This window comes from Pimephales promelas, chromosome 16, assembly GCF_988280905.1.
Source record: "Pimephales promelas chromosome 16, fPimPro1.hap1.1, whole genome shotgun sequence".
Classification (NCBI taxonomy): domain Eukaryota; kingdom Metazoa; phylum Chordata; class Actinopteri; order Cypriniformes; family Leuciscidae; genus Pimephales; species Pimephales promelas.
Window position 1 is genome coordinate 440,001 of NC_142784.1, and position 20,000 is coordinate 460,000.

Sequence of the window (20,000 nt, forward strand, 5' to 3'; positions counted from 1 at the left end):
TGATCTGGAGTCAGACGCGCTACCGTTGCGCCACGAGGCCCTGAAAACCAATCAAATTGCTGAGCTAGTTGTAGGGTCTAGCCACAAGGATTCCTGAATTGTATTAAAGACTTGTGCTCAAAGAAGAGAATGATTGCCCCCGACGTGATTTGAACACGCAGCCTTCTGATCTGGAGTCAGACGCGCTACCGTTGCGCCACGAGGCCCTGAAAACCAATCAAATTGCTGAGCTTGTTGTAGGGTCTAGCAACAAGGATTCCTGAATTGTATTAAAGACTTGTGCTCAAAGAAGAGAATGATTGACCCCGACTTGATTTGAACACGTAGCCTTCTGATCTGGAGTCAGACGCGCTACCGTTGCGCCACGAGGCCCCACAAATCAGTCAAATTGCTGAGCTTGTTGTAGGGTCTAGCAACAAGGATTCCTGAATTGTATTAAAGACTTGTGCTCAAAGAAGAGAATGATTGACCCCGACATGATTTGAACACGTAGCCTTCTGATCTGGAGTCAGACGCGCTACCGTTGCGCCACGAGGCCCCACAAATCAGTCAAATTGCTGAGCTTGTTGTAGGGTCTAGCAACAAGGATTCCTGAATTGTATTAAAGACTTGTGCTCAAAGAAGAGAATGATTGACCCCGACGTGATTTTGAACACGCAACCTTCTGATCTGGAGTCAGACGCGCTACCGTTGCGCCACGAGGCCCCGCAAATCAGTCAAATTGCTGAGCTAGTTGTAGGGTCTAGCAACAAGGATTCCTGAATTGTATTAAAGACTTGTGCTCAAAGAAGAGAATGATTGACCCCGACGTGATTTGAACACGCAACCTTCTGATCTGGAGTCAGACGCGCTACCGTTGCGCCACGAGGCCCTGAAAATCAATCAAATTGCTGAGCTAGTTGTAGGGTCCAGCAACAAGGATTCCTGAATTGTATTAAAGAAGAGAATGATTGACCCCGACGTGATTTGAACATGCAGCCTTCTGATCTGGAGTCAGACGCGCTACCGTTGCGCCACGAGGCCCTAGAGGCTCTGAATCCATTGCGCCACGAGGCCCTGAAAATCAATCAAATTGCTGAGCTAGTTGTAGGGTCTAGCAACAAGGATTCCTGAATTGTATTAAAGAAGAGAATGATTGACTCCGACATGATTTGAACACGCAGCCTTCTGATCTGGAGTCAGACGCGCTACCGTTGCGCCACGAGGCCCTAGAGGCTCTGAATCCATTGCGCCACGAGGCCCTGAAAATCAATCAAATTGCTGAGCTAGTTGTAGGGTCTAGCAACAAGGATTCCTGAATTGTATTAAAGACTTGTGCTCAAAGAAGAGAATGATTGACCCCAACGTGACTTGAACACGCAGCCTTCCGATCTGGAGTCAGACGCGCTACCGTTGCGCCACGAGGCCCCGCAAATCAGTCAAATTGCTGAGCTAGTTATAGGGTCTAGCAACAAGGATTCCTGAATTGTATTAAAGACTTGTGCTCAAAGAAGAGAATGATTGACCCCGACGTGATTTGAACACGCAGCCTTCTGATCTGGAGTCAGACGCGCTACCGTTGCGCCACGAAGGCCTAGAGGCTCTGAATCTGTTGCGCCACGAGGCCCCGCAAATCAGTCAAATTACTGAGCTAGTTGTAGGGTCTAGCAACAAGGATTCCTGAATTGTATTAAAGAAGAGAATGATTGACCCCGACGTGATTTGAACACGCAACCTTCTGATCTGGAGTCAGACACGCTGCTGTTGCGCCACGAGGCCCCGCAAATCAGTCAAATTGCTAAGCTTGTTGTAGGGTCTAGCAACAAGGATTCCTGAATTGTATTAAAGAAGAGAATGATTGACCCCGACGTGATTTGAACACGCAGCCTTCTGATCTGGAGTCAGACGCGCTACAGTTGCGCCACGAGGACCCACAAATCAGTCGAATTGCTGAGCTAGTTAAAGGGTCTAGCAACAAGGATTCCTGAATTGTATTAAAGACTTGTGCTCAAAGAAGAGAATGATTGACCCCGACGTGATTTGAACACGCAGCCTTCTGATCTGGAGTCAGACGCGCTACCGTTGCGCCACGAAGGCCTAGAGGCTCTGAATCTGTTGCGCCACGAGGCCCCGCAAATCAGTCAAATTACTGAGCTAGTTGTAGGGTCTAGCAACAAGGATTCCTGAATTGTATTAAAGAAGAGAATGATTGACCCCGACGTGATTTTGAACACGCAGCCTTCTGATCTGGAGTCAGACGCGCTACCGTTGCGCCACGAAGGCCTAGAGGCTCTGAATCTGTTGCGCCACGAGGCCCCGCAAATCAGTCAAATTACTGAGCTAGTTGTAGGGTCTAGCAACAAGGATTCCTGAATTGTATTAAAGAAGAGAATGATTGACCCCGACGTGATTTGAACACGCAACCTTCTGATCTGGAGTCAGACGCGCTACCGTTGTGCCACGAGGCCCCGCAAATCAGTTAAATTGCTGAGCTTCTTGTAGGGTCTAGCAACAAGGATTCCTGAATTGTATTAAAGACTTGTGCTCAAAGAAGAGAATGATTGACCCCGACGTGATTTGAACACGCAGCCTTCTGATCTGGAGTCAGACGCGCTACCGTTGCGCCACGAGGCCCTGAAAGTCAATCAAATTGCTGAGCTAGTTGTAGGGTCTAGCAACAAGGATTCCTGAATTGTATTAAAGAAGAGAATGATTGACCCCGACGTGATTTGAACACACAGCCTTCTGATCTGGAGTCAGACGCGCTACCGTTGCGCCACGCGGCCCCACAAATCAGTCAAATTGCTGAGCTAGTTATAGGGTCTAGCAACAAGGATTCCTGAATTGTATTAAAGACTTGTGCTCAAAGAAGAGAATGATTGACCCCGACGTGATTTGAACACACAGCCTTCTGATCTGGAGTCAGACGCGCTACCGTTGCGCCACGAGGCCCTGAAAACCAATCAAATTGCTGAGCTTGTTGTAGGGTCTAGCAACAAGGATTTCTGAATTGTATTAAAGACTTGTGCTCAAAGAAGAGAATGATTGACCCCGACGTGATTTTGAACACGCAGCCTTCTGATCTGGAGTCAGACGCGCTACCGTTGCGCCACGAGGCCCTGAAAATCAATCAAATTGCTGAGCTTGTTGTAGGGTCTAGCAACAAGGATTCCTGAATTGTATTAAAGACTTGTGCTCAAAGAAGAGAATGATTGACCCCGACGTGATTTGAACACGCAGCCTTCTGATCTGGAGTCAGACGCGCTACCGTTGCGCCACGAGGCCCTGAAAACCAATCAAATTGCTGAGCTTGTTGTAGGGTCTAGCAACAAGGATTCCTGAATTGTATTAAAGACTTGTGCTCAAAGAAGAGAATGATTGACCCCGACTTGATTTGAACACGTAGCCTTCTGATCTGGAGTCAGACGCGCTACCGTTGCGCCACGAGGCCCCACAAATCAGTCAAATTGCTGAGCTTGTTGTAGGGTCTAGCAACAAGGATTCCTGAATTGTATTAAAGACTTGTGCTCAAAGAAGAGAATGATTGACCCCGACATGATTTGAACACGTAGCCTTCTGATCTGGAGTCAGACGCGCTACCGTTGCGCCACGAGGCCCCACAAATCAGTCAAATTGCTGAGCTTGTTGTAGGGTCTAGCAACAAGGATTCCTGAATTGTATTAAAGACTTGTGCTCAAAGAAGAGAATGATTGACCCCGACGTGATTTTGAACACGCAACCTTCTGATCTGGAGTCAGACGCGCTACCGTTGCGCCACGAGGCCCCGCAAATCAGTCAAATTGCTGAGCTAGTTGTAGGGTCTAGCAACAAGGATTCCTGAATTGTATTAAAGACTTGTGCTCAAAGAAGAGAATGATTGACCCCGACGTGATTTGAACACGCAACCTTCTGATCTGGAGTCAGACGCGCTACCGTTGCACCACGAGGCCCTGAAAATCAATCAAATTGCTGAGCTAGTTGTAGGGTCCAGCAACAAGGATTCCTGAATTGTATTAAAGAAGAGAATGATTGACCCCGACGTGATTTGAACATGCAGCCTTCTGATCTGGAGTCAGACGCGCTACCGTTGCGCCACGAGGACCTGAAAATCAATCAAATTGCTGAGCTAGTTGTAGGGTCTAGCAACAAGGATTCCTGAATTGTATTAAAGAAGAGAATGATTGACCCCGACATGATTTGAACACGCAGCCTTCTGATCTGGAGTCAGACGCGCTACCGTAGCGCCACGAGGCCCTGAAAATCAATCAAATTGCTGAGCTAGTTGTAGGGTCTAGCAACAAGGATTCCTGAATTGTATTAAAGACTTGTGCTCAAAGAAGAGAATGATTGACCCCAACGTGACTTGAACACGCAGCCTTCTGATCTGGAGTCAGACGCGCTACCGTTGCGCCACGAGGCCCCTCAAATCAGTCAAATTGCTGAGCTAGTTGTAGGGTCTAGCAACAAGGATTCCTGAATTGTATTAAAAAAGAGAATGATTGACCCCGACGTGATTTGAACACGCAGCCTTCTGATCTGGAGTCAGACGCGCTACCGTTGCGCCACGAGGCCCTAGAGGCTCTGAATCCATTGCGCCACGAGGCCCTGAAAACCAATCAAATTGCTGAGCTAGTTGTAGGGTCTAGCAACAAGGATTCCTGAATTGTATTAAACACTTGTGCTCAAACAAGAGAATGATTGACCCCGACGTGATTTGAACACGCAGCCTTGTGATCTGGAGTCAGACGCGCTACCGTTGCGCCACGAGGCCCTGAAAACCAATCAAATTGCTGAGCTTGTTGTAGGGTCTAGCAACAAGGATTCCTGAATTGTATTAAAGACTTGTGCTCAAAGAAGAGAATGATTGACCCCGACGTGATTTGAACACGCAGCCTTCTGATCTGGAGTCAGACGCGCTACCGTTGCGCCACGAGGCCCTAGAGGCTCTGAATCAATCAAATTGCTGAGCTAGTTGTAGGGTCTAGCAACAAGGATTCCTGAATTGTATTAAATAAGAGAATGATTGACCCCGACGTGATTTGAACACGCTGCCTTCTGATCTGGAGTCAGACGCGCTACCGTTACGCCACGAGGCCCTGAAAACCAATCAAATTGCTGAGCTTGTTGTAGGGTCTAGCAACAAGGATTTCTGAATTGTATTAAAGACTTGTGCTCAAAGAAGAGAATGATTGACCCCGACGTGATTTGAACACGCAGCCTTCTGATCTGGAGTCAGACGCGCTACCGTTGCGCCACGAGGCCCCGCAAATCAGTCAAATTGCTGAGCTAGTTGTAGGGTCTAGCAACAAGGATTCCTGAATTGTATTAAAGAAGAGAATGATTGACCCGACGTGATTTGAACACGCAACTTTCTGATCTGGAGTCAGACGCGCTACCGTTGCGCCACGAGGCCCCGCAAATCAGTCAAATTGCTGAGCTAGTTATAGGGTCTAGCAACAAGGATTCCTGAATTGTATTAAACAAGAGAATGATTGACCGCGACGTGATTTTGAACACGCAGCCTTCTGATCTGGAGTCAGACGCGCTACCGTTGCGCCACGAGGCCCCGCAAATCAGTCAAATTGCTGAGCTAGTTGTAGGGTCTAGCAACAAGGATTCCTGAATTGTATTAAAGAAGAGAATGATTGACCCGACGTGATTTGAACACGCAACTTTCTGATCTGGAGTCAGACGCGCTACCGTTGCGCCACGAGGCCCCGCAAATCAGTCAAATTGCTGAGCTAGTTATAGGGTCTAGCAACAAGGATTCCTGAATTGTATTAAAGAAGAGAATGATTGACCCCGACGTGATTTTGAACACGCAGCCTTCTGATCTGGAATCAGACGCGCTACCGTTGCACCACGAGGCCCCGCAAATCAGTCAAATTGCTGAGCTAGTTGTAGGGTCTAGCAACAAGGATTCCTGAATTGTATTAAAGACTTGTGCTCAAAGAAGAGAATGATTGACCCCGACGTGATTTGAACACGCAACCTTCTGATCTGGAGTCAGACGCGCTACCGTTGCGCCACGAGGCCCCGCAAATCAGTCAAATTGCTGAGCTAGTTGTAGGGTCTAGCAACAAGGATTCCTGAATTGTATTAAAGAAGAGAATGATTGACCCCGACGTGATTTGAACACGCAGCCTTCTGATCTGGAGTCAGACGCGCTACCGTTGCGCCACGAGGCCCTAGAAGCTCTGAATCAATCAAATTGCTGAGCTAGTTGTAGGGTCTAGCAACAAGGATTCCTGAATTGTATTAAATAAGAGAATGATTGACCCCGACGTGATTTTGAACACGCAGCCTTCTGATCTGGAGTCAGACGCGCTACCGTTACGCCACGAGGCCCTGAAAACCAATCAAATTGCTGAGCTTGTTGTAGGGTCTAGCAACAAGGATTCCTGAATTGTATTAAAGAAGAGAATGATTGACCCCGACGTGATTTTGAACACGCAGCCTTCTGATCTGGAATCAGAAGTGCTACCGTTGCGCAACGAGGCCCCGCAAATCAGTCAAATTGCTGAGCTAGTTGTAGGGTCTAGCAACAAGGATTCCTGAATTGTATTAAAGAAGCGAATGATTGACCCCGACGTGATTTGAACACGCAGCCTTCTGATCTGGAGTCAGACGCGTTACCGTTGCGCCACGAGGCCCCGCAAATCAGTCAAATTGCTGAGCTAGTTATAGGGTCTAGCAACAAGGATTCCTGAATTGTATTAAAGAAGAGAATGATTGACCCCGACATGATTTTGAACACGCAGCCTTCTGATCTGGAATCAGACGCGCTACCGTTACGCCACGAGGCCCCGCAAATCAGTCAAATTGCTGAGCTAGTTGTAGGGTCTAGCAACAAGGATTCCTGAATTGTATTAAAGAAGCGAATGATTGACCCCGACGTGATTTGAACACGCAACCTTCAGATCTGGAGTCAGACACGCTACCGTTGCGCCACGAGGCCCCGCAAATCAGTCAAATTGCTGAGCTAGTTGTAGGGTCTAGCAACAAGGATTCCTGAATTGTATTAAAGAAGAGAATGATTGACCCGACGTGATTTGAACACGCAACTTTCTGATCTGGAGTCAGACGCGCTACCGTTGCGCCACGAGGCCCTAGAGGCTCTGAATCCGTTGCGCCACGAGGCCCTGAAAATCAATCAAATTGCTGAGCTAGTTGTAGGGTCTAGCAACAAGGATTCCTGAATTGTATTAAATAAGAGAATGATTGACCCCGACGTGATTTGAACACGCAGCCTTCTGATCTGGAGTCAGACACGCTACCGTAGCGCCACGAGGCCCTGAAAACCAATCAAATTGCTGAGCTAGTTGTAGGGTCTAGCCACAAGGATTCCTGAATTGTATTAAAGACTTGTGCTCAAAGAAGAGAATGATTGCCCCCGACGTGATTTGAACACGCTGCCTTCTGATCTGGAGTCAGACGCGCTACCGTTACGCCACGAGGCCCTGAAAACCAATCAAATTGCTGAGCTTGTTGTAGGGTCTAGCAACAAGGATTTCTGAATTGTATTAAAGACTTGTGCTCAAAGAAGAGAATGATTGACCCCGACGTGATTTTGAACACGCAGCCTTCTGATCTGGAGTCAGACGCGCTACCGTTGCGCCACGAGGCCCCGCAAATCAGTCAAATTGCTGAGCTAGTTGTAGGGTCTAGCAACAAGGATTCCTGAATTGTATTAAAGAAGAGAATGATTGACCCCAACATGATTTGAACACGCAGCCTTCTGATCTGGAGTCAGACGCGCTACCGTTGCGCCACGAGGCCCTGAAAACCAATCAAATTGCTGAGCTAGTTGTAGGGTCTAGCAACAAGGATTCCTGAATTGTATTAAAGAAGAGAATGATTGACCCCGACGTGATTTGAACACGCAACCTTCTGATCTGGAGTCAGACGCGCTACCGTTGCGCCACGAGGCCCTGAAAACCAATCAAATTGCTGAGCTAGTTGTAGGGTCTAGCAACAAGGATTCCTGAATTGTATTAAAGAAGAGAATGATTGACCCCGACATGATTTGAACACGCAGCCTTCTGATCTGGAGTCAGACGCGCTACCGTTGCGCCACGAGGCCCTGAAAACCAATCAAATTGCTGAGCTTGTTGTAGGGTCTAGCAACAAGGATTCCTGAATTGTATTAAAGACTTGTGCTCAAAGAAGAGAATGATTGACCCCGACGTGATTTGAACACGCAGCCTTCTGATCTGGAGTCAGACGCGCTACCGTTGCGCCACGAGGCCCTGAAAACCAATCAAATTGCTGAGCTTGTTGTAGGGTCTAGCAACAAGGATTCCTGAATTGTATTAAAGACTTGTGCTCAAAGAAGAGAATGATTGACCCCGACTTGATTTGAACACGTAGCCTTCTGATCTGGAGTCAGACGCGCTACCGTTGCGCCACGAGGCCCCACAAATCAGTCAAATTGCTGAGCTTGTTGTAGGGTCTAGCAACAAGGATTCCTGAATTGTATTAAAGACTTGTGCTCAAAGAAGAGAATGATTGACCCCGACATGATTTGAACACGTAGCCTTCTGATCTGGAGTCAGACGCGCTACCGTTGCGCCACGAGGCCCCACAAATCAGTCAAATTGCTGAGCTTTTTGTAGGGTCTAGCAACAAGGATTCCTGAATTGTATTAAAGACTTGTGCTCAAAGAAGAGAATGATTGACCCCAACGTGATTTTGAACACGCAACCTTCTGATCTGGAGTCAGACGCGCTACCGTTGCGCCACGAGGCCCCGCAAATCAGTCAAATTGCTGAGCTAGTTGTAGGGTCTAGCAACAAGGATTCCTGAATTGTATTAAAGACTTGTGCTCAAAGAAGAGAATGATTGACCCCGACGTGATTTGAACACGCAACCTTCTGATCTGGAGTCAGACGCGCTACCGTTGCGCCACGAGGCCCTGAAAATCAATCAAATTGCTGAGCTAGTTGTAGGGTCCAGCAACAAGGATTCCTGAATTGTATTAAAGAAGAGAATGATTGACCCCGACGTGATTTGAACATGCAGCCTTCTGATCTGGAGTCAGACGCGCTACCGTTGCGCCACGAGGACCTGAAAATCAATCAAATTGCTGAGCTAGTTGTAGGGTCTAGCAACAAGGATTCCTGAATTGTATTAAAGAAGAGAATGATTGACCCCGACATGATTTGAACACGCAGCCTTCTGATCTGGAGTCAGACGCGCTACCGTTGCGCCACGAGGCCCCGCAAATCAGTCAAATTGCTGAGCTAGTTATAGGGTCTAGCAACAAGGATTCCTGAATTGTATTAAAGACTTGTGCTCAAAGAAGAGAATGATTGACCCCGACGTGATTTGAACACGCAGCCTTCTGATCTGGAGTCAGACGCGCTACCGTTGCGCCACGAAGGCCTAGAGGCTCTGAATCTGTTGCGCCACGAGGCCCCGCAAATCAGTCAAATTACTGAGCTAGTTGTAGGGTCTAGCAACAAGGATTCCTGAATTGTATTAAAGAAGAGAATGATTGACCCCGACGTGATTTGAACACGCAACCTTCTGATCTGGAGTCAGACACGCTGCTGTTGCGCCACGAGGCCCCGCAAATCAGTCAAATTGCTAAGCTTGTTGTAGGGTCTAGCAACAAGGATTCCTGAATTGTATTAAAGAAGAGAATGATTGACCCAGACGTGATTTGAACACGCAGCCTTCTGATCTGGAGTCAGACGCGCTACAGTTGCGCCACGAGGACCCACAAATCAGTCGAATTGCTGAGCTAGTTAAAGGGTCTAGCAACAAGGATTCCTGAATTGTATTAAAGACTTGTGCTCAAAGAAGAGAATGATTGACCCCGACGTGATTTGAACACGCAGCCTTCTGATCTGGAGTCAGACGCGCTACCGTTGCGCCACGAGGCCCTGAAAGTCAATCAAATTGCTGAGCTAGTTGTAGGGTCTAGCAACAAGTATTCCTGAATTGTATTAAAGAAGAGAATGATTGACCCCGACGTGATTTGAACACACAGCCTTCTGATCTGGAGTCAGACGCGCTACCGTTGCGCCACGAGGCCCCACAAATCAGTCAAATTGCTGAGCTTGTTGTAGGGTCTAGCAACAAGGATTCCTGAATTGTATTAAAGACTTGTGCTCAAAGAAGAGAATGATTGACCCCGACGTGATTTGAACACGCAGCCTTCTGATCTGGAGTCAGACGCACTACCGTTGCGCCACGAGGCCCTAGAGGCTCTGAATCCGTTGCGCCACGAGGCCCTGAAAATCAATCAAATTGCTGAGCTAGTTGTAGGGTCTAGCAACAAGGATTCCTGAATTGTATTAAATAAGAGAATGATTGACCCCGACGTGATTTGAACACACAACCTTCTGATCTGGAGTCAGACGCGCTACCGTTGCGCCACGAGGCCCTGAAAACCAATCAAATTGCTGAGCTAGTTGTAGGGTCTAGCCACAAGGATTCCTGAATTGTATTAAAGACTTGTGCTCAAAGAAGAGAATGATTGCCCCCGACGTGATTTGAACACGCTGCCTTCTGATCTGGAGTCAGACGCGCTACCGTTACGCCACGAGGCCCTGAAAACCAATCAAATTGCTGAGCTTGTTGTAGGGTCTAGCAACAAGGATTTCTGAATCGTATTAAAGACTTGTGCTCAAAGAAGAGAATGATTGACCCCGACGTGATTTTGAACACGCAGCCTTCTGATCTGGAGTCAGACGCGCTACCGTTGCGCCACGAGGCCCTGAAAATCAATCAAATTGCTGAGCTTGTTGTAGGGTCTAGCAACAAGGATTCCTGAATTGTATTAAAGACTTGTGCTCAAAGAAGAGAATGATTGACCCCGACGTGATTTGAACACGCAGCCTTCTGATCTGGAGTCAGACGCGCTACCGTTGCGCCACGAGGCCCTGAAAACCAACCAAATTGCTGAGCTTGTTGTAGGGTCTAGCAACAAGGATTCCTGAATTGTATTAAAGACTTGTGCTCAAAGAAGAGAATGATTGACCCCGACTTGATTACGTAGCCTTCTGATCTGGAGTCAGACGCGCTACCGTTGCGCCACGAGGCCCCACAAATCAGTCAAATTGCTGAGCTTGTTGTAGGGTCTAGCAACAAGGATTCCTGAATTGTATTAAAGACTTGTGCTCAAAGAAGAGAATGATTGACCCCGACATGATTTGAACACGTAGCCTTCTGATCTGGAGTCAGACGCGCTACCGTTGCGCCACGAGGCCCCACAAATCAGTCAAATTGCTGAGCTTGTTGTAGGGTCTAGCAACAAGGATTCCTGAATTGTATTAAAGACTTGTGCTCAAAGAAGAGAATGATTGACCCCGACGTGATTTGAACACGCAACCTTCTGATCTGGAGTCAGACGCGCTACCGTTGCACCACGAGGCCCTGAAAATCAATCAAATTGCTGAGCTAGTTGTAGGGTCCAGCAACAAGGATTCCTGAATTGTATTAAAGAAGAGAATGATTGACCCCGACGTGATTTGAACATGCAGCCTTCTGATCTGGAGTCAGACGCGCTACCGTTGCGCCACGAGGACCTGAAAATCAATCAAATTGCTGAGCTAGTTGTAGGGTCTAGCAACAAGGATTCCTGAATTGTATTAAAGAAGAGAATGATTGACCCCGACATGATTTGAACACGCAGCCTTCTGATCTGGAGTCAGACGCGCTACCGTTGCGCCACGAGGCCCTAGAGGCTCTGAATCCATTGCGCCACGAGGCCCTGAAAATCAATCAAATTGCTGAGCTAGTTGTAGGGTCTAGCAACAAGGATTCCTGAATTGTATTAAAGACTTGTGCTCAAAGAAGAGAATGATTGACCCCAACGTGACTTGAACACGCAGCCTTCTGATCTGGAGTCAGACGCGCTACCGTTGCGCCACGAGGCCCCGCAAATCAGTCAAATTGCTGAGCTAGTTGTAGGGTCTAGCAACAAGGATTCCTGAATTGTATTAAAAAAGAGAATGATTGACCCCGACGTGATTTGAACACGCAGCCTTCTGATCTGGAGTCAGACGCGCTACCGTTGCGCCACGAGGCCCTAGAGGCTCTGAATCCATTGCGCCACGAGGCCCTGAAAACCAATCAAATTGCTGAGCTAGTTGTAGGGTCTAGCAACAAGGATTCCTGAATTGTATTAAAGACTTGTGCTCAAACAAGAGAATGATTGACCCCGACGTGATTTGAACACGCAGCCTTGTGATCTGGAGTCAGACGCGCTACCGTTGCGCCACGAGGCCCTGAAAACCAATCAAATTGCTGAGCTTGTTGTAGGGTCTAGCAACAAGGATTCCTGAATTGTATTAAAGACTTGTGCTCAAAGAAGAGAATGATTGACCCCGACGTGATTTGAACACGCAGCCTTCTGATCTGGAGTCAGACGCGCTACCGTTGCGCCACGAGGCCCTAGAGGCTCTGAATCAATCAAATTGCTGAGCTAGTTGTAGGGTCTAGCAACAAGGATTCCTGAATTGTATTAAATAAGAGAATGATTGACCCCGACGTGATTTGAACACGCTGCCTTCTGATCTGGAGTCAGACGCGCTACCGTTACGCCACGAGGCCCTGAAAACCAATCAAATTGCTGAGCTTGTTGTAGGGTCTAGCAACAAGGATTTCTGAATTGTATTAAAGACTTGTGCTCAAAGAAGAGAATGATTGACCGCGACGTGATTTTGAACACGCAGCCTTCTGATCTGGAGTCAGACGCGCTACCGTTGCGCCACGAGGCCCCGCAAATCAGTCAAATTGCTGAGCTAGTTGTAGGGTCTAGCAACAAGGATTCCTGAATTGTATTAAAGAAGAGAATGATTGACCCGACGTGATTTGAACACGCAACTTTCTGATCTGGAGTCAGACGCGCTACCGTTGCGCCACGAGGCCCCGCAAATCAGTCAAATTGCTGAGCTAGTTATAGGGTCTAGCAACAAGGATTCCTGAATTGTATTAAAGAAGAGAATGATTGACCCCGACGTGATTTTGAACACGCAGCCTTCTGATCTGGAATCAGACGCGCTACCGTTGCACCACGAGGCCCCGCAAATCAGTCAAATTGCTGAGCTAGTTGTAGGGTCTAGCAACAAGGATTCCTGAATTGTATTAAAGACTTGTGCTCAAAGAAGAGAATGATTGACCCCGACGTGATTTGAACACGCAACCTTCTGATCTGGAGTCAGACGCGCTACCGTTGCGCCACGAGGCCCCGCAAATCAGTCAAATTGCTGAGCTAGTTGTAGGGTCTAGCAACAAGGATTCCTGAATTGTATTAAAGAAGAGAATGATTGACCCCGACGTGATTTGAACACGCAGCCTTCTGATCTGGAGTCAGACGCGCTACCGTTGCGCCACGAGGCCCTAGAAGCTCTGAATCAATCAAATTGCTGAGCTAGTTGTAGGGTCTAGCAACAAGGATTCCTGAATTGTATTAAATAAGAGAATGATTGACCCCGACGTGATTTTGAACACGCAGCCTTCTGATCTGGAATCAGACGCGCTACCGTTGCACCACGAGGCCCCGCAAATCAGTCAAATTGCTGAGCTAGTTGTAGGGTCTAGCAACAAGGATTCCTGAATTGTATTAAAGACTTGTGCTCAAAGAAGAGAATGATTGACCCCGACGTGATTTGAACACGCAACCTTCTGATCTGGAGTCAGACGCGCTACCGTTGCGCCACGAGGCCCCGCAAATCAGTCAAATTGCTGAGCTAGTTGTAGGGTCTAGCAACAAGGATTCCTGAATTGTATTAAAGAAGAGAATGATTGACCCCGACGTGATTTGAACACGCAGCCTTCTGATCTGGAGTCAGACGCGCTACCGTTGCGCCACGAGGCCCTAGAAGCTCTGAATCAATCAAATTGCTGAGCTAGTTGTAGGGTCTAGCAACAAGGATTCCTGAATTGTATTAAATAAGAGAATGATTGACCCCGACGTGATTTTGAACACGCAGCCTTCTGATCTGGAATCAGAAGTGCTACCGTTGCGCAACGAGGCCCCGCAAATCAGTCAAATTGCTGAGCTAGTTGTAGGGTCTAGCAACAAGGATTCCTGAATTGTATTAAAGAAGAGAATGATTGACCCCGACGTGATTTGAACACGCAACCTTCTGATCTGGAGTCAGACGCGCTACCGTTGCGCCACGAGGCCCTGAAAACCAATCAAATTGCTGAGCTAGTTGTAGGGTCTAGCAACAAGGATTCCTGAATTGTATTAAAGAAGAGAATGATTGACCCCGACATGATTTGAACACGCAGCCTTCTGATCTGGAGTCAGACGCGCTACCGTTGCGCCACGAGGCCCTAGAGGCTCTGAATCCGTTGCGCCACGAGGCCCTGAAAATCAATCAAATTGCTGAGCTAGTTGTAGGGTCTAGCAACAAGGATTCCTGAATTGTATTAAAGACTTGTGCTCAAAGAAGAGAATGATTGACCCCGACGTGATTTGAACACGCAGCCTTCTGATCTGGAGTCAGACGCGCTACCGTTGCGCCACGAGGCCCCGCAAATCAGTCAAATTGCTGAGCTAGTTGTAGGGTCTAGCAACAAGGATTCCTGAATTGTATTAAAGAAGAGAATGATTGACCCCGACGTGATTTGAACACGCAGCCTTCTGATCTGGAGTCAGACGCGCTACCGTTGCGCCACGAGGCCCTGAAAATCAATCAAATTGCTGAGCTTGTTGTAGGGTCTAGCAACAAGGATTCCTGAATTGTATTAAAGACTTGTGCTCAAAGAAGAGAATGATTGACCCCGACGTGATTTGAACACGCAGCCTTCTGATCTGGAGTCAGACGCGCTACCGTTGCGCCACGAGGCCCTGAAAACCAATCAAATTGCTGAGCTTGTTGTAGGGTCTAGCAACAAGGATTCCTGAATTGTATTAAAGACTTGTGCTCAAAGAAGAGAATGATTGACCCCGACTTGATTTGAACACGTAGCCTTCTGATCTGGAGTCAGACGCGCTACCGTTGCGCCACGAGGCCCCACAAATCAGTCAAATTGCTGAGCTTGTTGTAGGGTCTAGCAACAAGGATTCCTGAATTGTATTAAAGACTTGTGCTCAAAGAAGAGAATGATTGACCCCGACATGATTTGAACACGTAGCCTTCTGATCTGGAGTCAGACGCGCTACCGTTGCGCCACGAGGCCCCACAAATCAGTCAAATTGCTGAGCTTTTTGTAGGGTCTAGCAACAAGGATTCCTGAATTGTATTAAAGACTTGTGCTCAAAGAAGAGAATGATTGACCCCGACGTGATTTTGAACACGCAACCTTCTGATCTGGAGTCAGACGCGCTACCGTTGCGCCACGAGGCCCCGCAAATCAGTCAAATTGCTGAGCTAGTTGTAGGGTCTAGCAACAAGGATTCCTGAATTGTATTAAAGACTTGTGCTCAAAGAAGAGAATGATTGACCCCGACGTGATTTGAACACGCAACCTTCTGATCTGGAGTCAGACGCGCTACCGTTGCGCCACGAGGCCCTGAAAATCAATCAAATTGCTGAGCTAGTTGTAGGGTCCAGCAACAAGGATTCCTGAATTGTATTAAAGAAGAGAATGATTGACCCCGACGTGATTTGAACATGCAGCCTTCTGATCTGGAGTCAGACGCGCTACCGTTGCGCCACGAGGACCTGAAAATCAATCAAATTGCTGAGCTAGTTGTAGGGTCTAGCAACAAGGATTCCTGAATTGTATTAAAGAAGAGAATGATTGACCCCGACATGATTTGAACACGCAGCCTTCTGATCTGGAGTCAGACGCGCTACCGTTGCGCCACGAGGCCCCGCAAATCAGTCAAATTGCTGAGCTAGTTATAGGGTCTAGCAACAAGGATTCCTGAATTGTATTAAAGAAGAGAATGATTGACCCCGACGTGATTTGAACACGCAGCCTTCTGATCTGGAGTCAGACGCACTACCGTTGCGCCACGAGGCCCTAGAGGCTCTGAATCCGTTGCGCCACGAGGCCCTGAAAATCAATCAAATTGCTGAGCTAGTTGTAGGGTCTAGCAACAAGGATTCCTGAATTGTATTAAATAAGAGAATGATTGACCCCGACGTGATTTGAACACACAACCTTCTGATCTGGAGTCAGACGCGCTACCGTTGCGCCACGAGGCCCTGAAAACCAATCAAATTGCTGAGCTAGTTGTAGGGTCTAGCCACAAGGATTCCTGAATTGTATTAAAGACTTGTGCTCAAAGAAGAGAATGATTGCCCCCGACGTGATTTGAACACGCTGCCTTCTGATCTGGAGTCAGACGCGCTACCGTTACGCCACGAGGCCCTGAAAACCAATCAAATTGCTGAGCTTGTTGTAGGGTCTAGCAACAAGGATTTCTGAATTGTATTAAAGACTTGTGCTCAAAGAAGAGAATGATTGACCCCGACGTGATTTTGAACACGCAGCCTTCTGATCTGGAGTCAGACGCGCTACCGTTGCGCCACGAGGCCCTGAAAATCAATCAAATTGCTGAGCTTGTTGTAGGGTCTAGCAACAAGGATTCCTGAATTGTATTAAAGACTTGTGCTCAAAGAAGAGAATGATTGACCCCGACGTGATTTGAACACGCAGCCTTCTGATCTGGAGTCAGACGCGCTACCGTTGCGCCACGAGGCCCTGAAAACCAATCAAATTGCTGAGCTTGTTGTAGGGTCTAGCAACAAGGATTCCTGAATTGTATTAAAGACTTGTGCTCAAAGAAGAGAATGATTGACCCCGACTTGATTTGAACACGTAGCCTTCTGATCTGGAGTCAGACGCGCTACCGTTGCGCCACGAGGCCCCACAAATCAGTCAAATTGCTGAGCTTGTTGTAGGGTCTAGCAACAAGGATTCCTGAATTGTATTAAAGACTTGTGCTCAAAGAAGAGAATGATTGACCCCGACATGATTTGAACACGTAGCCTTCTGATCTGGAGTCAGACGCGCTACCGTTGCGCCACGAGGCCCCACAAATCAGTCAAATTGCTGAGCTTGTTGTAGGGTCTAGCAACAAGGATTCCTGAATTGTATTAAAGACTTGTGCTCAAAGAAGAGAATGATTGACCCCGACGTGATTTGAACACGCAACCTTCTGATCTGGAGTCAGACGCGCTACCGTTGCACCACGAGGCCCTGAAAATCAATCAAATTGCTGAGCTAGTTGTAGGGTCCAGCAACAAGGATTCCTGAATTGTATTAAAGAAGAGAATGATTGACCCCGACGTGATTTGAACATGCAGCCTTCTGATCTGGAGTCAGACGCGCTACCGTTGCGCCACGAGGACCTGAAAATCAATCAAATTGCTGAGCTAGTTGTAGGGTCTAGCAACAAGGATTCCTGAATTGTATTAAAGAAGAGAATGATTGACCCCGACATGATTTGAACACGCAGCCTTCTGATCTGGAGTCAGACGCGCTACCGTTGCGCCACGAGGCCCTAGAGGCTCTGAATCCATTGCGCCACGAGGCCCTGAAAATCAATCAAATTGCTGAGCTAGTTGTAGGGTCTAGCAACAAGGATTCCTGAATTGTATTAAAGACTTGTGCTCAAAGAAGAGAATGATTGACCCCAACGTGACTTGAACACGCAGCCTTCTGATCTGGAGTCAGACGCGCTACCGTTGCGCCACGAGGCCCCGCAAATCAGTCAAATTGCTGAGCTAGTTGTAGGGTCTAGCAACAAGGATTCCTGAATTGTATTAAAAAAGAGAATGATTGACCCCGACGTGATTTGAACACGCAGCCTTCTGATCTGGAGTCAGACGCGCTACCGTTGCGCCACGAGGCCCTAGAGGCTCTGAATCCATTGCGCCACGAGGCCCTGAAAACCAATCAAATTGCTGAGCTAGTTGTAGGGTCTAGCAACAAGGATTCCTGAATTGTATTAAAGACTTGTGCTCAAACAAGAGAATGATTGACCCCGACGTGATTTGAACACGCAGCCTTGTGATCTGGAGTCAGACGCGCTACCGTTGCGCCACGAGGCCCTGAAAACCAATCAAATTGCTGAGCTTGTTGTAGGGTCTAGCAACAAGGATTCCTGAATTGTATTAAAGACTTGTGCTCAAAGAAGAGAATGATTGACCCCGACGTGATTTGAACACGCAGCCTTCTGATCTGGAGTCAGACGCGCTACCGTTGCGCCACGAGGCCCTAGAGGCTCTGAATCAATCAAATTGCTGAGCTAGTTGTAGGGTCTAGCAACAAGGATTCCTGAATTGTATTAAATAAGAGAATGATTGACCCCGACGTGATTTGAACACGCTGCCTTCTGATCTGGAGTCAGACGCGCTACCGTTACGCCACGAGGCCCTGAAAACCAATCAAATTGCTGAGCTTGTTGTAGGGTCTAGCAACAAGGATTTCTGAATTGTATTAAAGACTTGTGCTCAAAGAAGAGAATGATTGACCGCGACGTGATTTTGAACACGCAGCCTTCTGATCTGGAGTCAGACGCGCTACCGTTGCGCCACGAGGCCCCGCAAATCAGTCAAATTGCTGAGCTAGTTGTAGGGTCTAGCAACAAGGATTCCTGAATTGTATTAAAGAAGAGAATGATTGACCCGACGTGATTTGAACACGCAACTTTCTGATCTGGAGTCAGACGCGCTACCGTTGCGCCACGAGGCCCCGCAAATCAGTCAAATTGCTGAGCTAGTTATAGGGTCTAGCAACAAGGATTCCTGAATTGTATTAAAGAAGAGAATGATTGACCCCGACGTGATTTTGAACACGCAGCCTTCTGATCTGGAATCAGACGCGCTACCGTTGCACCACGAGGCCCCGCAAATCAGTCAAATTGCTGAGCTAGTTGTAGGGTCTAGCAACAAGGATTCCTGAATTGTATTAAAGACTTGTGCTCAAAGAAGAGAATGATTGACCCCGACGTGATTTGAACACGCAACCTTCTGATCTGGAGTCAGACGCGCTACCGTTGCGCCACGAGGCCCCGCAAATCAGTCAAATTGCTGAGCTAGTTGTAGGGTCTAGCAACAAGGATTCCTGAATTGTATTAAAGAAGAGAATGATTGACCCCGACGTGATTTGAACACGCAGCCTTCTGATCTGGAGTCAGACGCGCTACCGTTGCGCCACGAGGCCCTAGAAGCTCTGAATCAATCAAATTGCTGAGCTAGTTGTAGGGTCTAGCAACAAGGATTCCTGAATTGTATTAAATAAGAGAATGATTGACCCCGACGTGATTTTGAACACGCAGCCTTCTGATCTGGAATCAGACGCGCTACCGTTGCACCACGAGGCCCCGCAAATCAGTCAAATTGCTGAGCTAGTTGTAGGGTCTAGCAACAAGGATTCCTGAATTGTATTAAAGACTTGTGCTCAAAGAAGAGAATGATTGACCCCGACGTGATTTGAACACGCAACCTTCTGATCTGGAGTCAGACGCGCTACCGTTGCGCCACGAGGCCCCGCAAATCAGTCAAATTGCTGAGCTAGTTGTAGGGTCTAGCAACAAGGATTCCTGAATTGTATTAAAGAAGAAAATGATTGACCCCGACGTGATTTGAACACGCAGCCTTCTGATCTGGAGTCAGACGCGCTACCGTTGCGCCACGAGGCCCTAGAAGCTCTGAATCAATCAAATTGCTGAGCTAGTTGTAGGGTCTAGCAACAAGGATTCCTGAATTGTATTAAATAAGAGAATGATTGACCCCGACGTGATTTTGAACACGCAGCCTTCTGATCTGGAATCAGAAGTGCTACCGTTGCGCAACGAGGCCCCGCAAATCAGTCAAATTGCTGAGCTAGTTGTAGGGTCTAGCAACAAGGATTCCTGAATTGTATTAAAGAAGCGAATGATTGACCCCGACGTGATTTGAACACGCAACCTTCTGATCTGGAGTCAGACGCGCTACCGTTGCGCCACGAGGCCCCGCAAATCAGTCAAATTGCTGAGCTAGTTGTAGGGTCTAGCAACAAGGATTCCTGAATTGTATTAAAGACTTGTGCTCAAAGAAGAGAATGATTGACCGCGACGTGATTTTGAACACGCAGCCTTCTGATCTGGAGTCAGACGCGTTACC

General features: G+C 47.7%; 42 non-coding genes across 42 annotated transcripts in view; all 42 read right to left on the bottom strand.

The window, feature by feature from the left end:
• trnaw-cca (transfer RNA tryptophan (anticodon CCA)) overlaps positions 1-40 on the bottom strand; it is a 72-nt gene extending 32 nt beyond the window's left edge. Inside the window, exon 1 of the tRNA in view lies at positions 1-40. This exon is cut by the window's left edge and continues 32 nt beyond it. This is a non-coding gene — a tRNA (tRNA-Trp).
• A 94-nt stretch (positions 41-134) lies between these two features.
• Positions 135-206, bottom strand: trnaw-cca (transfer RNA tryptophan (anticodon CCA)). The gene has a single exon. It is a non-coding gene; the product is annotated as a tRNA-Trp (tRNA).
• A 593-nt stretch (positions 207-799) lies between these two features.
• trnaw-cca (transfer RNA tryptophan (anticodon CCA)) lies at positions 800-871 on the bottom strand. Its single transcript has one exon. It is a non-coding gene; the product is annotated as a tRNA-Trp (tRNA).
• A 1,670-nt stretch (positions 872-2,541) lies between these two features.
• On the bottom strand, positions 2,542-2,613 carry trnaw-cca (transfer RNA tryptophan (anticodon CCA)). The gene has a single exon. It is a non-coding gene; the product is annotated as a tRNA-Trp (tRNA).
• A 246-nt stretch (positions 2,614-2,859) lies between these two features.
• trnaw-cca (transfer RNA tryptophan (anticodon CCA)) lies at positions 2,860-2,931 on the bottom strand. The gene has a single exon. It is a non-coding gene; the product is annotated as a tRNA-Trp (tRNA).
• Positions 2,932-3,192: 261 nt separating this feature from the next.
• On the bottom strand, positions 3,193-3,264 carry trnaw-cca (transfer RNA tryptophan (anticodon CCA)). Its single transcript has one exon. It is a non-coding gene; the product is annotated as a tRNA-Trp (tRNA).
• Positions 3,265-4,327: 1,063 nt separating this feature from the next.
• On the bottom strand, positions 4,328-4,399 carry trnaw-cca (transfer RNA tryptophan (anticodon CCA)). The gene has a single exon. It is a non-coding gene; the product is annotated as a tRNA-Trp (tRNA).
• An 80-nt stretch (positions 4,400-4,479) lies between these two features.
• Positions 4,480-4,551, bottom strand: trnaw-cca (transfer RNA tryptophan (anticodon CCA)). The gene has a single exon. It is a non-coding gene; the product is annotated as a tRNA-Trp (tRNA).
• Positions 4,552-4,844: 293 nt separating this feature from the next.
• trnaw-cca (transfer RNA tryptophan (anticodon CCA)) lies at positions 4,845-4,916 on the bottom strand. Its single transcript has one exon. It is a non-coding gene; the product is annotated as a tRNA-Trp (tRNA).
• A 253-nt stretch (positions 4,917-5,169) lies between these two features.
• On the bottom strand, positions 5,170-5,241 carry trnaw-cca (transfer RNA tryptophan (anticodon CCA)). The gene has a single exon. It is a non-coding gene; the product is annotated as a tRNA-Trp (tRNA).
• A 702-nt stretch (positions 5,242-5,943) lies between these two features.
• On the bottom strand, positions 5,944-6,015 carry trnaw-cca (transfer RNA tryptophan (anticodon CCA)). The gene has a single exon. It is a non-coding gene; the product is annotated as a tRNA-Trp (tRNA).
• An 80-nt stretch (positions 6,016-6,095) lies between these two features.
• On the bottom strand, positions 6,096-6,167 carry trnaw-cca (transfer RNA tryptophan (anticodon CCA)). Its single transcript has one exon. It is a non-coding gene; the product is annotated as a tRNA-Trp (tRNA).
• Positions 6,168-6,560: 393 nt separating this feature from the next.
• On the bottom strand, positions 6,561-6,632 carry trnaw-cca (transfer RNA tryptophan (anticodon CCA)). Its single transcript has one exon. It is a non-coding gene; the product is annotated as a tRNA-Trp (tRNA).
• Positions 6,633-7,838: 1,206 nt separating this feature from the next.
• trnaw-cca (transfer RNA tryptophan (anticodon CCA)) lies at positions 7,839-7,910 on the bottom strand. Its single transcript has one exon. It is a non-coding gene; the product is annotated as a tRNA-Trp (tRNA).
• Positions 7,911-8,156: 246 nt separating this feature from the next.
• trnaw-cca (transfer RNA tryptophan (anticodon CCA)) lies at positions 8,157-8,228 on the bottom strand. The gene has a single exon. It is a non-coding gene; the product is annotated as a tRNA-Trp (tRNA).
• Positions 8,229-8,821: 593 nt separating this feature from the next.
• trnaw-cca (transfer RNA tryptophan (anticodon CCA)) lies at positions 8,822-8,893 on the bottom strand. The gene has a single exon. It is a non-coding gene; the product is annotated as a tRNA-Trp (tRNA).
• Positions 8,894-9,794: 901 nt separating this feature from the next.
• On the bottom strand, positions 9,795-9,866 carry trnaw-cca (transfer RNA tryptophan (anticodon CCA)). The gene has a single exon. It is a non-coding gene; the product is annotated as a tRNA-Trp (tRNA).
• An 80-nt stretch (positions 9,867-9,946) lies between these two features.
• On the bottom strand, positions 9,947-10,018 carry trnaw-cca (transfer RNA tryptophan (anticodon CCA)). The gene has a single exon. It is a non-coding gene; the product is annotated as a tRNA-Trp (tRNA).
• Positions 10,019-10,297: 279 nt separating this feature from the next.
• trnaw-cca (transfer RNA tryptophan (anticodon CCA)) lies at positions 10,298-10,369 on the bottom strand. Its single transcript has one exon. It is a non-coding gene; the product is annotated as a tRNA-Trp (tRNA).
• A 427-nt stretch (positions 10,370-10,796) lies between these two features.
• Positions 10,797-10,868, bottom strand: trnaw-cca (transfer RNA tryptophan (anticodon CCA)). The gene has a single exon. It is a non-coding gene; the product is annotated as a tRNA-Trp (tRNA).
• Positions 10,869-11,792: 924 nt separating this feature from the next.
• trnaw-cca (transfer RNA tryptophan (anticodon CCA)) lies at positions 11,793-11,864 on the bottom strand. The gene has a single exon. It is a non-coding gene; the product is annotated as a tRNA-Trp (tRNA).
• Positions 11,865-11,944: 80 nt separating this feature from the next.
• On the bottom strand, positions 11,945-12,016 carry trnaw-cca (transfer RNA tryptophan (anticodon CCA)). Its single transcript has one exon. It is a non-coding gene; the product is annotated as a tRNA-Trp (tRNA).
• Positions 12,017-12,309: 293 nt separating this feature from the next.
• On the bottom strand, positions 12,310-12,381 carry trnaw-cca (transfer RNA tryptophan (anticodon CCA)). Its single transcript has one exon. It is a non-coding gene; the product is annotated as a tRNA-Trp (tRNA).
• A 724-nt stretch (positions 12,382-13,105) lies between these two features.
• On the bottom strand, positions 13,106-13,177 carry trnaw-cca (transfer RNA tryptophan (anticodon CCA)). Its single transcript has one exon. It is a non-coding gene; the product is annotated as a tRNA-Trp (tRNA).
• An 80-nt stretch (positions 13,178-13,257) lies between these two features.
• Positions 13,258-13,329, bottom strand: trnaw-cca (transfer RNA tryptophan (anticodon CCA)). The gene has a single exon. It is a non-coding gene; the product is annotated as a tRNA-Trp (tRNA).
• Positions 13,330-13,583: 254 nt separating this feature from the next.
• On the bottom strand, positions 13,584-13,655 carry trnaw-cca (transfer RNA tryptophan (anticodon CCA)). The gene has a single exon. It is a non-coding gene; the product is annotated as a tRNA-Trp (tRNA).
• An 80-nt stretch (positions 13,656-13,735) lies between these two features.
• trnaw-cca (transfer RNA tryptophan (anticodon CCA)) lies at positions 13,736-13,807 on the bottom strand. The gene has a single exon. It is a non-coding gene; the product is annotated as a tRNA-Trp (tRNA).
• A 240-nt stretch (positions 13,808-14,047) lies between these two features.
• trnaw-cca (transfer RNA tryptophan (anticodon CCA)) lies at positions 14,048-14,119 on the bottom strand. The gene has a single exon. It is a non-coding gene; the product is annotated as a tRNA-Trp (tRNA).
• A 279-nt stretch (positions 14,120-14,398) lies between these two features.
• Positions 14,399-14,470, bottom strand: trnaw-cca (transfer RNA tryptophan (anticodon CCA)). The gene has a single exon. It is a non-coding gene; the product is annotated as a tRNA-Trp (tRNA).
• An 80-nt stretch (positions 14,471-14,550) lies between these two features.
• On the bottom strand, positions 14,551-14,622 carry trnaw-cca (transfer RNA tryptophan (anticodon CCA)). Its single transcript has one exon. It is a non-coding gene; the product is annotated as a tRNA-Trp (tRNA).
• Positions 14,623-14,716: 94 nt separating this feature from the next.
• trnaw-cca (transfer RNA tryptophan (anticodon CCA)) lies at positions 14,717-14,788 on the bottom strand. The gene has a single exon. It is a non-coding gene; the product is annotated as a tRNA-Trp (tRNA).
• A 593-nt stretch (positions 14,789-15,381) lies between these two features.
• Positions 15,382-15,453, bottom strand: trnaw-cca (transfer RNA tryptophan (anticodon CCA)). Its single transcript has one exon. It is a non-coding gene; the product is annotated as a tRNA-Trp (tRNA).
• Positions 15,454-16,022: 569 nt separating this feature from the next.
• On the bottom strand, positions 16,023-16,094 carry trnaw-cca (transfer RNA tryptophan (anticodon CCA)). Its single transcript has one exon. It is a non-coding gene; the product is annotated as a tRNA-Trp (tRNA).
• A 427-nt stretch (positions 16,095-16,521) lies between these two features.
• Positions 16,522-16,593, bottom strand: trnaw-cca (transfer RNA tryptophan (anticodon CCA)). Its single transcript has one exon. It is a non-coding gene; the product is annotated as a tRNA-Trp (tRNA).
• A 929-nt stretch (positions 16,594-17,522) lies between these two features.
• trnaw-cca (transfer RNA tryptophan (anticodon CCA)) lies at positions 17,523-17,594 on the bottom strand. The gene has a single exon. It is a non-coding gene; the product is annotated as a tRNA-Trp (tRNA).
• An 80-nt stretch (positions 17,595-17,674) lies between these two features.
• Positions 17,675-17,746, bottom strand: trnaw-cca (transfer RNA tryptophan (anticodon CCA)). Its single transcript has one exon. It is a non-coding gene; the product is annotated as a tRNA-Trp (tRNA).
• Positions 17,747-18,039: 293 nt separating this feature from the next.
• trnaw-cca (transfer RNA tryptophan (anticodon CCA)) lies at positions 18,040-18,111 on the bottom strand. Its single transcript has one exon. It is a non-coding gene; the product is annotated as a tRNA-Trp (tRNA).
• A 724-nt stretch (positions 18,112-18,835) lies between these two features.
• Positions 18,836-18,907, bottom strand: trnaw-cca (transfer RNA tryptophan (anticodon CCA)). Its single transcript has one exon. It is a non-coding gene; the product is annotated as a tRNA-Trp (tRNA).
• An 80-nt stretch (positions 18,908-18,987) lies between these two features.
• On the bottom strand, positions 18,988-19,059 carry trnaw-cca (transfer RNA tryptophan (anticodon CCA)). The gene has a single exon. It is a non-coding gene; the product is annotated as a tRNA-Trp (tRNA).
• A 254-nt stretch (positions 19,060-19,313) lies between these two features.
• Positions 19,314-19,385, bottom strand: trnaw-cca (transfer RNA tryptophan (anticodon CCA)). The gene has a single exon. It is a non-coding gene; the product is annotated as a tRNA-Trp (tRNA).
• An 80-nt stretch (positions 19,386-19,465) lies between these two features.
• trnaw-cca (transfer RNA tryptophan (anticodon CCA)) lies at positions 19,466-19,537 on the bottom strand. Its single transcript has one exon. It is a non-coding gene; the product is annotated as a tRNA-Trp (tRNA).
• A 240-nt stretch (positions 19,538-19,777) lies between these two features.
• On the bottom strand, positions 19,778-19,849 carry trnaw-cca (transfer RNA tryptophan (anticodon CCA)). The gene has a single exon. It is a non-coding gene; the product is annotated as a tRNA-Trp (tRNA).
• Positions 19,850-20,000: the final 151 nt, after the last annotated feature.